Source organism: Taudactylus pleione, unplaced genomic scaffold (assembly GCF_031769625.1).
Source record: "Taudactylus pleione unplaced genomic scaffold, aTauple2 ptg000040l, whole genome shotgun sequence".
NCBI lineage: Eukaryota > Metazoa > Chordata > Amphibia > Anura > Myobatrachidae > Taudactylus > Taudactylus pleione.
Window position 1 is genome coordinate 22,350,564 of NW_028284442.1, and position 21,677 is coordinate 22,372,240.

The following is a 21,677-nucleotide window of genomic DNA, read 5'->3' on the forward strand; positions in this document are numbered from 1 at the left end:
GAACAGAACCTTGAGGAACACCTACTGTAAGTGGCTGTGGGGGGGGGAGAGGAGTCATGAGAGGAAACTGAGAAAGATCGGTCAGAGAGGTAGGATGACAGCCAGGAGAGGGCGGTATCACAAACACCAAGGGTGTGAAGGATATGCAGCAGGAGAGGGTGGTCCACAGTGTCAAAAGCAGCAGAGAGATCAAGGAGAATGAGAAGAGAGTAGTGGCCCTTGGATTTGGCAGCAAGGAGAGCTGGGGGACTGTTTGGATATGATGTCCTGACATATGGAATCAATTTTAGATGTAAAGTAGGTAGCAAAGTGAAGGGCAGAGAGCAAGGAGGGGAGACAAGGAGGGGGTGGACGAATGAGGGAGTTGAAAGTGGAGAAGAGACGCTGAGGTTTAGAGGACTGAGAGGAGATGAGGATCTTGAAATATGACTGTTCAGAGAGGGAGAGAGCAGCACTATAGGATGAGAGCATAAATTTGAAATCGAGAAAATCTGCCTTAGATCGTGATCTTCTCCACTGTCGCCCGGCAGTTCGTGAACACTTTTGCAGGTATCTGGTGAATTTGGAATGCCAGGGTTGAGGAGTAGATCTGCGAGTGTGAGTAGTGATCGCCGGAGCAACAGAGTCCATAGCAGAAGTAAGGGAGGCGTTGTATAGGGAAGTGGCTTGGTCAAGGCAGGAGAGAGCGGATAGGGGAGAGAAGCGAGTCAAGCAGGGAAGAAAAGGAAACTGTTTTGATAGCATCAATGTTACGCTTAGTGATGGTGGCTTTTGGAGGTAGAGAAGGGGAAGGAGAGAGGGACAGGTTAAAAGAGAGAAGGTGATGGTCAGAAAGTGGGAAAGGGGAATTGGAGTGATCAGAAATATCACATCGGTGAGTGAAGACCAGATCAAGCAAATGGCCACTCACATGGGAGGGTGAGGAGGTCCATTGGGAGAGACCAAGTGAAGATGTGAGGGTGAGGAGTTTGGAGGTAGAGGATTCTGTGGGGATATCAATTGGAATATTGAGGTCACCTAGGATAATGGAGGGAAGGTCTGAGGAGAGAAAGTGAGGGAGCCAGGAAGCATAGTTGTCAAGGAACTTGGAGGGAGGGCCAGGGGGACGGTAAATGACAAGCTACTCTGAGGTGTACTGGGTGGAAGAGGCGTAAAGCATGGAATTCAAATGTAAAGAATGTAAGGGATGGTTCAGAGGGAATGAGTTGGTAGGAGGACCCCAACACCACCACCACCACGGCGACCCCCAGGTCGTGGGGTATGGGAAAAGGTGAGGTCACCAGAGGAGAGAGCTGCAGGAGAAGTGGTATCGGAGGGTAAAATCCAGGTTTCAGTAATGGCTAGGAGATTCAGGGAGTTGGAGGGTTGGGACCAGTTTATTACAGACTGACCTGGCATTCCAGAGGGCACAGGATAGAGGGACAGAGTTTGTTGTAGAGATTTGGATGAGATTATCAGGGTTGCTGTAGCGTGGAGGTGAGATTAGTTTGGGGGACCGAGATGAATAGAGTGTAACAATGGTGCGATCTCCAGTGCTAGAAGGGGAGCCAGCAGAAGGTGAGCAGGAAGGGAGGTTAATGATATGTGGATGGATGTGGGGTGAAGGGACATGGAGAGGGGGTTGGGAGGAGGGATTAGCAGTGAGGTAGAAGGACCTCGGTGGAGCATAAGAGAATGAAAGTGGAGTAATGGGAGAAGATTGGAAGGAAGGTAAACAGAGGAGAGGAGATAAGGTGAAGAGGAAGTGGAGGAGATAAGGGGGAAAGCATAAAGGTGGAAGCAAGGGGCAGAACAAAAGATTAGGTAGACACTGAGTGAAGGTGGGAGTTGAAGAAAACATGGTAATAGTAAGGATGATGTGAATAGGGGAAGAAAAACTTGAAATTAGGAATGAAGAAAGAATGTAAGAGTGCAGATTTCCAGAAATGTAAGTAAGAGTACAGTGTGGGAAAAATGTGTATGTAAAACAAAAGTTTATTATTGAGTATAATAAAAGTGGAGATTTGGTGGGAGCAGAAATTTAAATAATAAAATATACAGTGGTTGGAGCTAGATGATATAAGACTTAGAAACAGAGCTAAGGTAAAAGTACATTATCATAGAGGTAAACTGACACAGATAAGTATGCATTAGGATTATATGTAAAGCACAGAGCCAGCAGCAATAGTAGGAAGGGAAGCACCAGGTTTATGCAGCCACCAGACAGGGAGTTCAGTGATGAAAGTCCTGGTTATGTAGTCCTCAGGAGCTAGTAGTATGGAGAATGTGAATTCACAATTGTTCATTCCACTTTGTCCAATTAATGTTTGGGTTGCTGTTTGATTGTAGATCGGTGGGTTTCCCTCTGTTTCACTTCTCTTTAACGCTGATATAACGCCAATAATCGATTTAAAATTTAATTGGCACTTTTAAATCGTGCACTTATAAGATAGGGCACCAGCCAAATGCTAACCAGCCTTACTATGAACCTTACATAGGAGACCTGGCATGTGAGGCCACTGATTACTAACTACCCCCAAAACACTCCTACTAGTATTGCCAGCAATAACTGACCTTAAACAAACAAATAGCACATACCATTAATCTTAGATATTATCTTTAAAATTGTTTTCTAAAGCCCAACAATCTGTTATTGATGTACTGTGCCCTGTATTGCTGTATGGTTGTAAAGCTTCTGCTAATGCAGTGGTCCTCAAACTCTGTCCTCAAGACCCCACACAGTTCATGTTTTGCAGGTCACTCAGCAGGTGCACAGGTGTATTCATTAATCACTGACACATTTGAAAAGATCCACAGGTGAATTATTTCACTTGTGATTCTGTGAGGAGACCTGGAAAACATGCACTGTTTTGGGTCCTGAGGACCGAGTTTGAGAACCTGTGTGCTATTGAAATAGTAGACAGCACCTCATTCACTTTCCACCTGGTTTAAACCAATTAAATGAATGAACCAGCTGCTAATATGGTATAGCCCCCCCGCTCAAACTGTTAGGTTTCCTGTCGTAAAGCGAAAAATCTCTGAAAAGCAAAATATTGTCTTTTTTCAATTGTAAATGCAGCCATAGACATACCTTGTTCATTACGTTTAATAATTTCTAAAGCTGCATACACACACGATTTTATGAACGATTTTCTGTCAGATTATCTGTCAGATTTTTTTAAAGTGTAATGAACGATTTTTTGAACTACAAACGATTTTTGTAACTTCCCTTAATGAAAATCGATCAGTTGGTCAGTCAGAATGAACTACAAACGGGAACGCGCGTGAACGATAATCGTTCATCGTTATAACTCAGAAACTGAACAATTTTTTGAACGATAAACGACGCCATTAACGATAATCGTTTGAAAAATCGTTACTTATGTGTATGCACCATAACTTGGCATTTAAAGTAAGAGGCTTACGACGACTCTTCTTGAGGCTGATTATCAGCCCCTGCTATGCCTCTGCCTGATTGACATTTACGGGGTGGGAACGGACAGCATTCTCAGAAACAGGGGCATGTCACCCCTGTTTTCCGGGAGTGGCAAGGCCATGATCTGCGTCCACGGGCGCAGTTTCCTGGCCTTGCAAGCTGGCCAGTCTGCATAAGTGATGGTTATCTCAGCCTACGACGTTGGTCGCAGTACTGGAATCGCAAATGCAGCAGAGGGTGTCAGACACCACCTGCTGCATTTACATATTAGCAAGGACGGAATTGCAAAGCTGCTAGTGTGCGGCTTTGCAATTCCATCCTATGCTGAATCACGCCCCCTTTATCGCCACTGCAGAGCGCAACTGCACACCCAAGAGTTGTACCTATCTTATATAATGGCCCGTTAGGATAAATTAGTTCTTCGTGGAGATGTTGTAGGGTAAAACGGATATAGAATAGGAGGAAAAATGTATTTAGAATAGGCTGTTTAATATAAATATTTTTTACAGCTGTGGAGTGATACTGCTATGTGACATTTGGAAGTAGTTCTATAAATTCTGCTTTGTATTTAGCGTGGGAACCGCATTCTGTGGTTAGCAAGCAACCCTAGAATGCTATGAAAAAAACACATCAAGTCTTCAGGTGTCTTCTCTCACCAGGCAGCCATTCAATCATGGGCACTGAATATTAGTACCCCCAGTATAGTGCACGTTACCCTAGTCCCGTGATGGTTATAGAATTGTTGGTTGAGGGTTATGACGTACATGCTGTAGGAACGGGTCCCAGATTAAATAGCTATAATTTAGTTGTGTAAACACAACTCAAACCCTTTTATCAAGACATTCATCATCCCCTAAGGCAAGCATGGCTCTAGCAAGGAACCACAGTGTGTATCTGTAAAGGATTTCTGAGAACTACAATTAAAGGTAGGAACTTACTCTTCCAAACCTAGGCTTCCGTTTAATTATAGTTATTTACCAGGTGTGGCAGTTTCAGCTTCAGTTTATGTGACCAGCTTCGTTTGGATTAACTTGCAGTTAAAATGTAAACAGAACATTGTCTATATTTGTTGCCAGTAGTTTAAATAATTGAAGACGTCTGGGTTCATGAATTGATACATAACGTTATGGGACATTTCTTTAAACAGAGACACCACTTAATTTTAATGAAATTGTTGCACGCTATAATGGAAACGCATAAAGTATTTTTGTACATATGTAAAATTGTAAAATAAGTTCTATAGTACACAGAACATACACATGCCACATATCGTTTTAATCAGCAAAGTCTGCTTGTGCGTCGTCTTAGCATTGCGAATAAGACACATTTGTGGTAAATAGGACGATCAAAAGTGTACTTGGCATGAGTAAACTCGCACAGGACTTGGCACGACTAGAAAGACTGTTTCACAGGACTACAGCGACACATGTTCTGTAGCGTGGTCGAATCCTGAACCTGGAGTTAAAGCTATCACTTGGGGCCGGCTCCTATTGAAGCCCCTGTCCCTGGATTTGATCAATTGTACATCCCAGCAATCCTTAATTTCTGTTTGCAGCTATAAAAAAATATAATTCCCTATAATTAATAAATAGGACCCGAAGTCTTTTGAAAATGCTTTTTTTTTGGCTTAAAGCAATATGTATGACAGTGACATATACATTTTAATGAGTATTGCCATATAAAGGATTCTATTCAGCAGGTTTATTTTTTGTGTTAACTGCATTGCACATATATTTACCTAATAAACTCAACAAAGCTAACCTTGCTTACACCATTAGTCTGCCTGGCAGACTAAACCATTTGCTGTAGCTGCACATTTGCTTGATTTTATTCTCATTTATACTGCAGTTGACGTATTGTTGAACTGTGTAGTTTTTATTTAGGTAACCAGGTGTCATTTTGAATTTTTTTTCTCTTTTAAAACATCAACCAATTAACTGACTATTTTTACCGGCAAAACCGGTCAGAAATTGCCGGGTCTACAGGAGAGTCCGGAGAATCGGCGGAGATTTGTTCTGCACATGTGTAGAACGGATTTCCTATTCAAAAACACAGCAGGGAAATGCGGTCGCACCTTGGCAGCTGAAGCACAGTTGGCACTGTTCGCATCCCATGCGACCACGTCAGTTAAGTGGTTAAAACTTACCCGATAAAATGTTGATGTTGTAAATGCAATCTAACTAAAAATAGGAATATTAGCATTTTTTTTAAACTGTTTATATCTAGATTTAGTTAATAATTTGTATCTCCTTTTATTAATGTGTTTTGAATTGTAGACATGTAGGGCTGTTCTATTTGGAATTCTGGAACTCTGACTCCTAGTGACCACTGTGTAGGATGCAAAAGAGAGAGAAACCGGGAGCTCATATTTAAAAAGCAGAGCAAATAAAATAACAGAGGGTGCACAAGAACTCTCCTTGTGTGTGAGACCCACATGTCCTTGGAAACTACATTGTATTTTCTTAAAACTACATTCTCCAAGTCTGTTTTAAAAGGATGTGAAGTGACATGAAAGCATGCACACTTGCTACTGGTTTTATAAGGGTGTGTTAAATGAGCCTCTGTTTTGTATGTTTGCTGCTTTGTACAGTTAACATGGCGATTTTTTTTTTTTTTTTTTTTTTTTTTTATTTAAAGTCTCTTAAAATAATGAAGATTATTAAAAAAAAATGGTGGAAATTTCGAAATGTATGAAAATTGCTACACAAGTTGATGCAAAAAAGTGCTAAAAAAATTAAGTCCAATTCTATCACTCTTGTAAAGATTGGTTAACATCTGGGGGCATGGCAAGGGGCATTAGGCTAGATTGGGGGTGGAGCAGAAGTATGACTGGCAGATTACCGGCATTATGCAGCAGGTGGTTGGGCCACATTGACACGATTCAGTGTGAATCGTGTCATCTGCTCCCCCTGGACTGCCTACTGTATTCTGTAAGTGGGCAGCGGGGGTACAGTATTAGACAAAAAGTAGTGTGTAAGCGCTTTAGACAGTTCTGTCCAAAGCTTCTGCCCATACTCCTTTTAGCAGATGTTTTAGACAGATGGTCGTTGAAGATTGCAAGTTATAATGTGTATTTGTCTACGCCAGGGGTCAGGGAACTTTTTTACCTTTTACCCCAAAATATATTTAGATACGCCGATGTTACCCCCTTGATTTGAAAGGAAGGAAATCATATAGTAGTGCCCCCATATAATGCCCCTATGTAACGCCCCTGTAGTAGTGCCCCTATATAACGCCCCTGTAGTAGTGCCCCCATAGTTATGCCCCTGTAGTAGTGCCCCCATAGTTATGCCCCTGTAGTAGTGTCCCCATAGTTATGCCCCTGTAGTAGTGCCCCCATATAATGCCCCTGTAGTAGTGCCCCCATAGTTATGCCCCTGTAGTGCTGCTTGTACAAAAAAAAACCAAACACTTACCTTAATTCCCGCTCCTGCATCCACCGCAATCCTGTCCGCCCGGCTGCTCCTCGTAACTATGGGAGAGACGTCATGATGTCTCTCCCACAGTGCGCATGGAGAGAGGCGGAATGCTGGAGTTCACAAGAGAACACCAGCCTCCGGATAACTTGGCACTGCAGGGAAGGAGCCGGGCGCCTGCTGGTAATAACATCTCAGCGGGCGTCCGGCTTAGAGCCTCCCTGCGGCACAGCCGGGCTTGCATATGAATCTTTATAGAATGATTCATATGCATGCCCGGCTATCCGTCCATTACCCCCAGGTATTTCATTTTTACCCCATGTGGGGTAATTTACCCCTGTTCCCTGACCACTGCACTATTGGTAGCTGTCTGTCCATCATGGAACAGTACCATTCTTTCACTAGTAAATCCACTGTAAAATATTGTTGGATTAAATTGGTTCCTGTTAATGCTGCATATTCTTTCTACTTCAGGGTCCATAGGGTATCCACAGGATACCTTGGGGTATAGGTGATGACATCAGGCATCGGGCACCATAGAGTTAAGTTTTCAGCCTCCCAGGATGCACTAGAGTCCCCCTCCTATACCCCGCCCCCGAGCCAAGGCATCTCAGTTTCGTTGGTGCCCGGCTCGGAGTCGGATGCATCTGTTTAGAGGGGGGCTAAGGATAGCCCCTGAAGTTTTTCTACAAGGCAGCTGTGGCTGCACATCTGGAGGTACAGCATGGACAGTCATTCTTGACGTCCATGCTGTCTACCCTACACCCCCGCCGTACCAGAACGCCGGTACTGATCCGGGGATACTGGTAGGCATCTGGGGTCACAGCTAGCGGTGACCCCAGATGTTTGGGACCATGGCCGGATTTAAGGGGGACAGCAGGTAAGCAGCGGGGTCCCGCGGTGGGTCCCCGCTGGAACATGGTCCGGAGTCCCCATTCAGGGGGCTCCCTGGGGACTGGCTGCAGTGTGGAACCAGGTTTCGGACCTGCGCTTCCACTACCCCCCTGGGACAGCGGACCGCAGCTGAGCGGTAGCGCTGTGGCGTCCCAGGGGTTAATTGCATGCCAGGGTAGCGCGCCTTCCCTGTACACAGCCGGCGCCTCCCCCGCTGCACACAGCCCTCTCTGCAGCTGCCGATTGGCCCTGTGGCAGCGCTCCTCCCTCAGGCCGGCCTCCTCTCTGCTCTTCAGTGGCCATCTTTATGGAAGTATGGTGAACGCTGCTGGAAGCTGCTGATCAGTGGCATCGTGGTCTGGGTCCCCCAGCATACCTCTCCTCCATTGGAACAGGTCTGTGTATGCAGCGCTGAGTCCTACCTGGCCCTGTGTCTGCGTAGTTGAGGATCAGCGCTGATAGTGCAGGGATTGATTTCTTTGCATTGTATGTGACTGCTGCTAGCGTCTGCTGCCTGTACTTTCACTTTCTACTGTCAGCCTTTTCACTGTCCCTGCTCTTCTTCTGCTAAAGCCCTTGCGGTGCGGTGATTGCAGGGCGGTTCTCTCACTATACTAACGCGTATCATTGAGAGGGGTCACATACTTGCCATCATGTCTGAAAGTGATTTTCCTCTCCAGCTTCTGTGTACTACATGTAAGGTACCTATAGCGGAGGGGGAGGGTAGCGTGGAGGGACTATGTCGGCAGTGTTTTTTATTGACGCGGCCAATTACTGTCACGGCTCCGGTACAGGAACTGCCCTGGGCTTGTTTCACTAAAGCGCTTATAACCCTAGTGGGCCAGTTAGCTCCACAACCTGCGTTCCCTCAAATGGGATTGTCCCAGCAGTCAGTGGTGTCGTCACCCATGCAGGGGTTCCCAAGACAACTGATGGTACCCCACAGTCTCCCTATTTCCCCTCCTCAGGTCTCTCAGGAGCCTGCATGGGTTAATTCTCTGACAAGTTCTGTGCAGCATTTGTCAGACGTGTTACAAGGGGAGTCTGTGTTGCGGCCTCACAAGCGGCTGGTGGCGTCTCTGTCCACTCCTTATGAGGATGACGAGGGGACGACCGATGATGGGGAGATTCTGGATCTGTCGGACCAAGAACCTCTCCGTACTAAATAGTCGGACGCTAAGTCTAAGGTGTATATTCCTGGCCTTATTCGTGCAGTCCGCACAGCTTTAGTTATTGAGGATGATGAACCTTCGGTATCAAAATCCAAATATGCCTTTTTCAAAGATGTGAAGGGTGACGCCACAGTGTTTCATCTTTCGGGTCAATTGGTGGACCACTTGGAGGAAGCGTGGAAACATCCTGGCAGACGGTATCAGCCTCAAAAACGTTTAGCAGTGGCTTACCCGTTTGCGGACAATTATTTTGCTAAGTGGGAATCCCCACCACAGGTGGATTCTCATGTGACATGCCTGGTCCGAAGTGCCACGTTGCCCATACCCTCCATGTCCTCCTTAAAGGATGCCACGGACCGTAAGGTGGAAATCTGCCTGAAGTCTGTTTATTCCCTCGCGGGGGGGCAGCCAGGCCGGCTATGGCCATTTGTTGGATAGCCAGAGATATGGAGCGCTGGGCTGATAGTTTGGAGGCGTCTTTCGATTCCGACTGTCCGGCTGAACAGACCGAGTTGATAGGCAATCTCCGGGATTCGGCCACTTACATTAATGAAGCAGCTTTAGATATCAGTACCCTAACTTCTCTGGTTTCTTCGGCAGCTGTGGCGGCTCGTCACACCTTATGGTTGCGATCTTGGAAGGCGGACGCTGATTCCAAAAAGGGTTTGGAAGCTTTGCCTTTTAATGGAGAAATCCTATTTGGTCCGTATCTGGACAAAATTGTAGCCACGCTGGTGGAAGCCAAATCGGCATGTCTCCCGTCTGCTGCAGTTCCTTCCAGTTCAGGTACGTCGTCCTTTCGGCCTTAGAGGGCCCAGGATAGGCCTAAAGCACAGTCCTTTCCCCGTCAGGCTGGCCCCAAAAAATCGGCCAAGCCCCGGAAGCAGGCCTGGAGTACCAGACGTCCGGCCCCTAAGTCCGATGACAAACCTGCGGCCTGACGGTCTGGGCCTCCCTTTGGGGGATCCCAGAGTGGGAGGCCGCCTGCTACGGTTCGCCCAGTGTTGGTCGGTAACCACAACAGACAGTTGGGTTCACGAGGTGGTTTCTCACGGGTATGCCCTCTCCTTTCGGCACAGGCCCCCATCCCGGTTCTTCACCACGGGTCTTCCATCAGACCGGAACAAAGCCTCGGAACTGCAGAAGGTTTTGCACACTATGCTCCAGGCTGTAGTTATAGTGCCTGTTCCTTTCTCCCAGAGGGGCCGGGGTTTCTATTCCAATCTGTTTTTGGTGCAGAAACCCAATGGGTCGTACCGTCAGATCCTCAACCTAAAAGCACTCAACAAGTCCTTGCGAGTGCCGAGGTTTCGGATGGAGACACTACGGTCCATCATTCTGGCGCTGGAACCTGGGGATTACATGGTGTCGTTGGACATACAGGACGCTTACCTGCATGTCCCTAATCTTTCGCGCCATCAACAGTTCCTCAGGTTTGCAATCCGCATCGATCACTTCCACTTCCGGGCATTACCTTTTGGCCTGGCGACAGCACCACGTGTGTTCACCAAGGTTATGGTGGTCATGGCGGCGTCCCTGCGGCTGCAGGGAGTCCGCTTGTTGCCGTACCTAGACGACCTTTTGTTGGTAGCAGAGCTCCTTCTACGCCACTTGGATCTGACGATTGCAGTACTCAACGCCACGGCTGGTTGATGAACTGGCAAAAGTCCACCCTGATCCCGTCGCAGGGGATTCTGCACCTCGGAACCTTATTGGACTCCAGTCAGCAGAGGATCTTTGTGACGGGGGAAAAGATCTCTGCCTTGCAGTTCAGGGTGCGCAGTTGTCTGCAGAGTCGCCGTGTGTCTCTTCACTCGGCAATGACGTTACTGGGCTCCATGGTGTTCGTCTTCGACATGTTGGAATATGCCCAGTTTCACTCCAGACCTCTGCAGCAATTGATCCTGTCCAAATGGAATGGACTGCCTCAGAGTCTCACGTCCCAGACGATGGTGCTCACTCCGGAGGTTCGCCTGTCCCTTGCCTGGTGGCTGCAGACGACCCATCTCAACAAGGGTCGTCCGTTTTGGGTGGCGAACTGGGTCCTATTGACGACGGACGCCAGTCTTCGGGGCTGGTGGAGCGGTCTCCGGTCCACACTTGTTCCAGGGCAGATGGACTCAGGCGGAAAAGGAGCTTCCGATAAACATCTTGGAACTCCGCGCTGTTTTCAATGCTCTCCAGCAGGCCCATCGGGTTCTCCACGGTCATCCCGTGCAGGTCCAGTCGGACAACGCCACCACCGTAGCCTACATAAATCGGCAAGGAGGAACCCGAAGTTGGGCGGCACTCGTAGAGGTGTCCCGCATCCTGATCTGGGCGGAGCGCAATCTCCCGGCCATATCAGCGGTATTCATCCCGGGATTCCTCAACTGGGAGGCCTACTTTCTCAGTCGCCAGGACGTTCATCCGGGGGAATGGTCTTTGCACCAGGACGTCTTTCAACTTCTGGTGGACAGGTGGGGTCTTCCAGAGATCGACCTCATGGCGTCACGGCACAACAACAAATTGCCGGTGTATGGGTCTCGCACAAGAGAGGAAAAGGCATCTCTGGTGGATGCCCTGTCCGTCCAGTGGACGTTCCGGTTTGCCTATCTCTTTCCTCCGTTTTCCCTTCTTCCACAGGTAATCTGGAAATTCAAACAGGAAGGAGGGATGCTCCTGTTGATAGCTCCCGCGTGGCCCAGACGGCACTGGTTCTCTGACCTTCAGGGTCTGTCCGTGGACATCCCTCTTCGGTTGCCGCTACGACCGGGTCTACTGTCACAGGGTCCTTATCTTCACCCGGACCTGACTCGGCTGTCTTTGACAGCGTGGCTGTTGAGACGGCCATGTTAAGGTCCAGGGGGTTTTCCAGCTCTGTAGTACGCACTATGCTGAGAGCTCGGAAACCGTCTTCTGCAAGAATATACCATCGTGTGTGACATACGTTCTTCCAATGGTGTCGACCGAGAGGTTATGCACCTCGAGAGTTCCGTCTGTCTAGAGTGCTAGCCTTCCTACAGGGGGGACTAGATCATGGGCTTCGCCTTGCTTCTTTGAAGGTGCAGGTGTCTGCCCTGTCTGTCTGGTTCCATCGTAGGATTGCTACAATCCCTGATATGCACACCTTTATGCAAGGTGTTCTTAGAATTCAGCCGCCATTTGTTCCACCGGTGGCGCCTTGGGATTTAGCTGTGGACCTGTGGGCTCTCCAGGGACCGCCGTTTGAACCACTGGGCTCAGTGGATCTTAAATGGCTGACAGCTAAAACAATTTTCCTTGTGGCCATCGCTTCAGCCAGACGTGTTTCTGATTTAGGGGCTCTCTCTTGTAGACCCCCTTTCTTGATTTTTCATGGGAACAGGGCGGTGCTGTGCACTCGTCCTGATTTTCTTCCCAAAGTTGTTTCCCGTTTTCATATCAACGAGGAAATAGTTGTGCCGGCTTTTAACTCACCTGACCTGTCGGTGGGTGAGGCCACTTTGGACATTGTGCGGGCCTTAAGGATTATGTTGACCGCACTTCTTCGTTTAGGAAGTCGGACGCCTTGTTTGTCCTCTATGGCTTCCGTAAAAAGGGTTGGCCTGCTTCAAAGCAAACTTTGGCAGCTTGGATCCGTATGGCCATTTCAGAAGCTTATCTTCATGAAGGCCTGCCGGTTCCATCCTCTGTGAGGGCTCATTCCACTAGGTCTGTGGGTCCTTCGTGGGCAGCTCGACGTGGTGCCTCTGCAGTCCAGATCTGCAAGGCTGCCACGTGGTGCTCGGTCCATACATTTGTGAGGTATTATGCCTTTGCCTCTCAGGATGCTTCCTTCGGGCAGCGGATTCTCCTTTCAGCACAGGAGCGTCCCCACCTTTGAAGGATACTGCTTTGGGACATCCCCAAGGTATCCTGTCTATACCCTATGGACCCAGAAGTAGAAAATATGAGAGATGGTAAGAACTTACCTTTGTTATCTCTATTTCTACGAAGTCCATAGGGTTCCACAGGACTGTCGCACCTGTGCTGCATTGCACACCCTGCACCCATTATAGATACGCCAATGGTCCTGACATTCATATGGATGTTACTTTGACACGTACCACCTACCTAAACATTGGGCAAGTATAGGCAATGATACTCCTTTAATGGCAGTTGCCTCTTTCAGCAGGATTTTACACCCTGTCACACTGCAGAATTTATTCAGGATATGTTTGAGGAACATGACAAAGCTCAAGGGGTTGGCTTGACCTCCAAATTCCTCAGATCTCAGTCTGATCAAGCATCTGTGGGATGTGATTGAAAGTCATATCCGAGCTATGGAGCCCCCACCTCACAACTTACAGGACTTAAAGGGTCTGCTGTTACTGTCTTGATGCCAGATACCATAGTACACCTTTAGAGGTTTTGTGGGGTCCATACCTAGAGATGTCAGAACTGTTTGTGTGGCACAATGGGGACCCACACAATATTAAGCAGGTGGTTTTAATGTTCTGGCTAATCAGTGTATATTCTTAATTAATGTCTTGGTTCCAGGCCTGAGCACAGGTAACATAAGGCTTTTGTTTTTGTTTTTTTGGTTCCCGTCTGCTATTATTGAGCACCGTTTAGGTCACAAACTGCATCATATGATGTCACTTGATGTATTGAGTGTCTTTTTCACAATAGGTGTCATTACCTATATTAGCTGGACAATTTCAGCAATTTGACACTGAAGCAATCAACTGAATTAATTCTTTGCTTCACTGCCCTACTTGTGTATGTTCTCTTTATGTAAGTAGGCTCTTTCGCTAATTACAGTAAGAAAAACAAAATGCGAGTGTCTCCGCCACAACTTTGCCAGGTCTTCTAAGCCAAGTATAGGCTCCCCCTCTATGCTTGCTGCCCATAAGACATAACTTGTGGGAAAGATCATAGGAAAATAGCTATGTACTCAGTATTTCCTCAAAATTTTGTTTCCCTTTAAATTCATCTGTTATGATTTGTTATACTGCGGCCTTACATGGTCCTTTCCATACCCTGCTGGCAGTAAGCCTTTTAATACTGTAGATATTTCTATGAGATTTAAATAAAATGTTTTTGTAGATCCTTATTTATTACATTTTTTTATTTGCGTGCCTCCCCAGGAGAGCACCCGACTATTGCCCGGTACCTTCTGATAACGCCATCTGCCAATCTTCAAGAAGTAGTGACTGCTGCATCCTGGGCACATGTTCCTGGCCTCTTTGCGTTTCTTATTTGTATTGTGTAATTAGATCAGGTTGCACTGTTTGGAAACTGCAGAGAGCTCGACTGGTCAGATCAGCTTTCTCAGTGGCGTTTGCGGTGACGAAATGGGAAACATGGCTTGTGCATGAAATATAATCAATGTGTCCAGCTTTCAATTCCTGCTTTACCATTCAGGTCCCTCTCTGCCCACTAAATAACTGGGTGGTCTTGACACACTTGAAATCTAGGCAGCTTTTCATCAGTCGCTCATCAGCATGCTAATTGCTGTATGACTAATTAGGCCCTGAATTCCAGTTGATTTTCTATAATGAGACAGCTGGTTTAATTATGTAATCGTATGATTATATTAGCCTAGAGTGCCCTGGCAAAAAGTAACGTATGCAGGAATGCGGTGTCGTAGCATAAGGCACACACAAGGGGGTACATTCATCGTCAGCCTATAACAGAGGAAGACTGGAATAACTGGCAATGTTCTTTGTGTGACTGGTGCAGTAAGTGGCACTGATTGTGGACATCACGTGCCCAGTGTAAAGTATGGAAAATGGGGACTTTTGTGCAGATAAACAAACAAGTGGACAAATATAGTGTATTCCGCAACTCCTAGGGGTAAATTTACTAAGATGGGAGTTCTATTAAGAAGTGATGATGCCCATAGCAACTAATCAGATTCCAGGTATTATCTTCTAGAAGGTGCTAGATAATGAGAAGTAGAATCTGATTGGTTGCTATGGGCAACATCACTTCTTAATAGAACATCTTAGTAAATTTACCCCTTAGAGTCTCCACTATTACTGTTATATTAAAGAAATATGATGCAATATACTTTTAATGTTGCTTCTTTCAGGGGAATGATGGGAACATTTGACCTCTGGGGCCAGCACAAGTTACACAATCATTTTTGGCTATTTATATTAAGGAAGAGGTAACCGTTCAGTCTGATCAATCCTTATTTAGGTTTTTGTTTTTTGGACAAATGAAGGGGCAAAGGGAACCCAAACCAGCATATTGCCTAGGGCCCTATGGTATCTTAATCAGAAAATACAAACTGGCTCTCTATAAAGGCAGTTTTAAGGCAGTCATACATATGTTTGTGGAAACCCTGCAGCTTATCAGAACCAGAGATATAGAAGATGAATTCTTAGTAATAATTCCATATACAGGACACACTTCCTGTCAGTATTCCCATTGACAGACATTGCAACCAGCCTCTTCAAATCACCTCAAAGGCTAATAACTGCAAACAGTAGCTCACTCTTAACAGCATTGCAAATATGAATACAGCACAGCAAATATGAATACAGGGAGTTAAACCTCTAAAGTTCTGTTAGGATACTGTAATTGTTATACAGTTGTACATGTTTTTAGTAGCTCTTTGATAGAAGTAAGCTTGCAGGTTAGGTTTAATGGTCTCTAAAACTGCATCATACCTGTGATTCCTAAATACTCTGTCATTGAGATCAGTTATAACCCTCATTGTCGGTCTCTGAATATTATTCTCCCTCTACTCTCCTCTGTACCATTCCCCAAATCTCATACGTTCTCTAATGCAAGACCTAAAGCCAGAGCTAGATTAAGGGGGAAAGGAAGGAGTGGGGAACGTGCCCTGTGTCCACTCTCTGAACCCAGGGAAAAGGTTCCACATGGAAGGTGGTAATTAGGGGATTAATAAATGTAAATATAATTGATAATGTGAGGGTTAATTAATAATTAGGATGGGGGAGTTAATGGTATTGTGGTAGGTGGGGTTGTTAGTATGATGCTGAATTAGTACTTTTGTTTTGAGGAGGGGTTAATTAATGATATGGGGATGATGTGTTCATAAAATTGCTCTATTATGGTGGTTATTGAGATGCTCTGTGTATTGTATGGTGTACACTGGGAGGCTCGGTGTATTGTATGGTCACTGGGATGTTCTGTGAATAGTATTTCTGGAACCACAATCCAAGAATGTTAGTACAGGGGTAGGCCATATGTGGCACCCCAGTTGCTGTGGAACTACACTTCCCAGCATGCCATGCCACAGTTTTGCTGCTAGGGCATGCTCAAACTGGCAAGGCATGCTGGGAGGTACATTTCCACAACATCTGGTGTGCCACAGGTTGCCTAAAGCTGGGTGCACATTAGATGATGTACCAAAGAATGCAATATAGTCAACTATTTCCCTTGAACTCCCGGACAAACGATATAGTGCATACACACTGCGCAATCTAAGAAATGACCAAAAGATATATGTTTCCTCGTTTGGTGGTTAGATCGTTAACTATATAATGTTAACATATCGCCTGGTCGTTCGGTAGAGTGTACACACTCTGTACGATGTGGTAAAAATACTCAGCTTGAGCAGCATGTACGGCTCACCAAAAAATGCGGGGAACGACTCACGGGAGCGCGCTATAGTGCGTACACACTAGACGATTTGCATGATTTGTTGTTCCGATACGTCGGAAATTGTCAAATCATCCAAAATATAGTCTAGTGTGTACCCAGCTTTGCTCTGTGTTATACCCCTTTTCCACCAAAATTCCGGGTCTGACCCGGAGTTGGAACAGAGTTCCTATCCGGATCAGACCCGGAATTTAGCCGGCGCAGACTCAGGATATTCCCGAGTCGGCGCCGTTCACACCTGACTCGGGTCTGCATAGACCCGGCTTTCCCCGGCGTGAAAGTGGACGCTTGAAGATGACGTCATCTCCAAGCGCCACTGAAGCCGGACCAATCGTCCGGCTTGCAGCGCACTCTAGGTCATCGTGACCCGGAGTGCGCTGTTCTCACAGCAGGGTTTCACGGGCTAAGCCCGTGTTAAACCCTGCTATTTACTTGGGTTGGATTGCCGGGTCACTCGACCCAGCGATCCAACCCTCTCCCCTTTTACACCAGGGAGCTGCCCGGGTTAACCCTGCAATAACCCGGGTTTTAGCTCCGGTGTAAAAGGGGTATTAGTAAAAACCTTACATGGTTATTAAAAGACTATGGGCCTGATTCAGAGCCGTTCGCTATTTGTGGTCGTTCGTTTAAAAACAAGGGGTGGCTATTCAAATGATCCGTACGCACATTGCAGTCTGTTCACACCTCTAAGTCTGAACGAGCGAGCAAAACATACGCTCGTTTATTTGTTAAAAACGCCCCCTGGCCGCTCGCACCATACGTCATGTCCGCTATTTATTAGATTAATCGAGTACATCGACCAGCGTATGAACTGCTCGCTGTTCTTGTGGTTGGTTTTTGCTACCACAAATTTGCGAGCAGTTCTGGCTATAAAATAACCCAGTGACGTGGTCAATGACGCTGCTGTTTTAAATATACACACCCATAAAACGCCCGTTTTGACCTTTAAGCACGCCTGCGTTCGGATCTCCACTCCCCATTTTCAAGCTCCTTCCCCTGTTACCACCCACATACGCCTCATTCTGTCACTCAAAATAGCAGGCCCTCGCTATATTGCGTACCAACGATTTTCGGCCGCACTGACTGGTTCGCGCATGCGTACTAAAAACCGTACGCATGCGCAGATGTGCAAACATCGCTCGGAACGAGCGTACTGCCGCTAACGAGCGGCTCTGAATGAGGGCCTATGTCTTTATTGCCTATTCAAATCCCTAATAAAGTTTTTACTAACCAATTGCTGGGTTTTGGTTTTTCAACACAGACTTAACCCCCCCTACACAACTATACCTGTAGCAGAACATAACCAATGTACATTTGTTTTATTTTCCACGTTAGAACTGTGGAGCATATACGAGTACACTTAGAAGGGAATTCAATTAGCTGCGGTAATTTTATTGTGGGCTAATGGATCCCCCGGGGCTATTCAGTTAGCCCTGAAGTGAGGCTGTCAACATCACTTATCAGGGATTTTTTTCCACAATGCACAGGCAGCGGAAAAAACTTTTCATGGATTCTTTGTGTAAACGCCCAATAACGTGTCCATTTAACGAGCCTTAACAAAGGTATCGGGTGAAAAAGGGAGCTTAATTAAATAGCCTGGGCCTGCCTACTTTTTTCACCCCTGCTAAATTATCGGGGCTAATTGAATTCCCCCCCCCCCCTTAGGAATAAATTTACTAAAGATCACTTTTGAACGATTTTAAGTCGATGTTGTATTTAACCCCTGTAACACAACATCGATTATGAATGATTTAAAATCAATCAAAATTAATTACAATCGACCTTTTGTAAATTTTCACCTTACCGTTTACCTTATATTACTAAAATTTGAATAGGATTATAGGACTGATGGAAAGTTATTGCTGCTGACATTACTTGTGTAATCAATAGTAACATGCTTAGCATGTTAGGGCTGCCCAGTAAATAAAGGGACAAACTGTTTACCGTCTGTGTCACTTGCAGGTGATGGACTGCAGAACTAAACAGACAAGAGGTATTATTGATTACATCCTTCCCCATTCTTCTACCTTGTCTTCTGCATCTGCCAGGAAATTGAGCCAGAAAACCCACTCTTCCCACCGATTAGAAATGACAGCACAGATGGACTTTAGAGACCTCTTATAATAACTGCTATTACCCTTGACATTGATATGATACAGATTTGCATTTTCTGTATGGAGTTAGTAAGAATATTTTTAACCAGTAAATTGAAACGTGACTTTATGAACAGATATTGGCACGTTGATCACAGGGTATAGATGGCACTGAGGATTCAAGTAATTCTGCAGTACTAGGCAACGTGTCATTCGCCTATTAATCTTGCTGTCCACTGATTGCGGTGGCAGCTTTTGTACAAGTGACTTACGTGTTAGTCATTCATGTCATGGGATCATTCTCTTATATTAACAAAATACTAAAAATTAGGATGAAACAAGGGGCAAATATGTATTGTATGTAAATGTTGTGGCAACAGATTAGAATAGCCTATGTACTGCGCTGCAGACCACTTGTGGCGCTCTATAAATACAGTATAATAATAATGAATTTTCCAAATTCCTTTTGGAGCCTAAGATGTATCACATTTTGATACAAATATGTTACATTATCTCTTGGTGTGGAAACATTTAATTTATTCTCAATAGCTATGCGGTGGCCGCATTTTTAAGTTTAAAATTATTTTAATGTCTAGATTTAGTTTTTCCTTGAGTAATGCTAGGTACACACCTGCAGAGTTGCCAACGTCTAGACAAATTTGGATGACCCAAATGATCCCGATAACACCAGATGTGTTGCGTAAAACAATACGCAATAATTGCTTGTTGCCAGCGATCACCTGGGCTTTAAATCGTTGGAGTGACATATTATATATGCAGGATTGGGCCGACCTCTGTACACACTACAAATTCCAAACAATCGCCAATATAGCTTATGCTCCACACGCTATATCGAAAGTCGATCCAATCAGACAGATATAGCCCTGTCAGGCTGAAAATCGCATCGTGTGTACCAAGCTTTAGAGCTATAGTTCCAGTGCCCTGTGTGATCTAAGATTGGTATACTTCTGTACTACAATAAATATATATTTATTATAGTGTTATTTGGAAAATGACTTTTTCCTTTAGGTCAAAGCTGCAATGTTTGTGTGTGCCTCATGAATAAAACTGTACCAGTCATAAATATAAATGTCTGACTATAGCAAAATATATTCTGGATTATGTTTTTTTTTTTTTCTTGACTCTGTCATCAGTAGTTTATGGTTCAATTGTACTGCTTCAGCTTTACATACAGTCTAAGGGGTCTATGTACTAAGCCTTGGAGATAAAGTACCAACCAATCAGCTCCTAACTCACTTTACATGCTGTGTGTGGAAAAATGACAGGAGCTGATTGGTTGGTACTTTACCTTCATCCGCTTTATCTCTCTCCAAGACTTAGTACATAGACCCTTGAGTGCCAAGTCCATTTTCCATGCTTGCTTTTTATCTATATACATGGCAAAGTTAATTCTACCATTTAGTAATATGTTAGGAGAAGGTATTTATATGTACTTCTATAGCTTTGGTTCTTTCCGTTGGAAACCAGGATATATAGGGTAACAGTAGAACTCTGCCAGACATTTCTGCATTCTAATTTTAAAGACTGCTGTCATTACTTAATAATCAGAGAAGTGACAGGGCTTTTCCTGAACTCTTAACTAGCATTTAGAAGACTCGACTGGCTGTCTCCATCCTTTTTTTAATATGAATTACTGCTTATTCTAGTGAGCTGGGACGTGTCCAACATATGTATGAATTACAATACGTCTTTGTTTAACCTATTGGGTACAGAACTTATGGCAGGCTGCACACTTTGCCTTGATTGAAGAGTTAAGTCAAGTGAAATCCGGGACCGTCCTATCAGCCAACAGGCTCCTCTCGGGTAGCTGAGGAAAAGCATGTGTCCATGTCTAATGTGTTAACAGATATACACTATGTCCTTACAAGCCGAGGGTGGTCTACAATATGAATAACTGTGATGTTTTTGAAGTTAATTGAGCTAGCTAATGTACGCTGTTGTTGATCCATTTAGTTTGATGTTTAGCATTCCACTGTATGAGACTAAATCTTTCCTGCCTTCCTACCACTACATCTGGCGCCCTCATCAGACATGTATTCAATAATCTTTCCTACGTCCTCCCTGCTCCAGCAACCCCTTACACGTGCTCTCTGCATTCTTGTTCAAGCAGCTGGTCTGTTTATCTCCATATTGGAAATCAATGGGTAGTGGTCAGTCCAGTTGTGAGTGTAATGCAATAAGTATGCATTAAGAGGTAGACAGTCTAATGGGTGTCACTCTTTCACTGTAATTACATAAAACATGTCTGCTAGAGACATATATTATATTTAGAGCTGAGGTTTATTCCATGATGAATGGGTGTATTTAATGTGAACAGGCTTCTTCTGGATAAACAGCGTGAACAGAGCTACTGTTCTAGGAATATGTTAAATTCTGCATCAACTGCAACATGAAATAAGATGTGCAATGCTAAATTGCAGCTCAGATACATACAATAGAAGGACTGCAGGTGCGCACTTGACTGGGGTTCTTATTGCCCAGAAACAACCCTAGCCCCCCCTAACTCCAGACCCCCTAACCCTTTGCCTCCCCCCACACACACACACACTCACACACACACATATATCTCTTTCTGGAAACTGCCTCACTTCAGTAAGACTAATCTGACTGCATAACAGTCTCCTCAGACTGCTCAGACATTAATGATGGGTTCAGCAGCAGAAAGCTACTAATAATTGTACAGTAACACCAAAGAATGCTAGTAACACCAAAGAATGCTGTACCAATCAAGCTTGCTCAGAGGTGGGGTCTCAGCACTGAGAACTCCTTCCTTCTGTACTGGTGAAGTAATTGGATTCGCGATTCCACAATATGCACCTGACTGTCCCTCCCCTTGCAGAACCACAACACAGCCTCTGAATACTGCCTGTCAGAGACTGGGCAGCAATTAGTTAATTATGCTTTTAAAGATAATTGACCTCAGTCCAGATAGGGATTGAGGGATTCAAAAACTAAAAATACATCCATTTCTAGCAGTATTCATGTAACTACTGAGGTTTGACCAACTCTTGATTTAAGGATAATGTCAGTGGGTTTTGGTCTCGCTTTGGTGCAGGATACTATATGGATAGAGCTTTGTGTGAAAATT

General features: G+C 45.2%; 1 protein-coding gene across 1 annotated transcript in view; it reads left to right on the top strand.

Moving 5' to 3' along the window:
• Window positions 1–21,677, top strand: part of CUX1 (cut like homeobox 1) — a 362,119-nt gene that overhangs the window by 178,625 nt on the left and 161,817 nt on the right. The gene's annotated exons all lie outside the window — the stretch shown is intronic.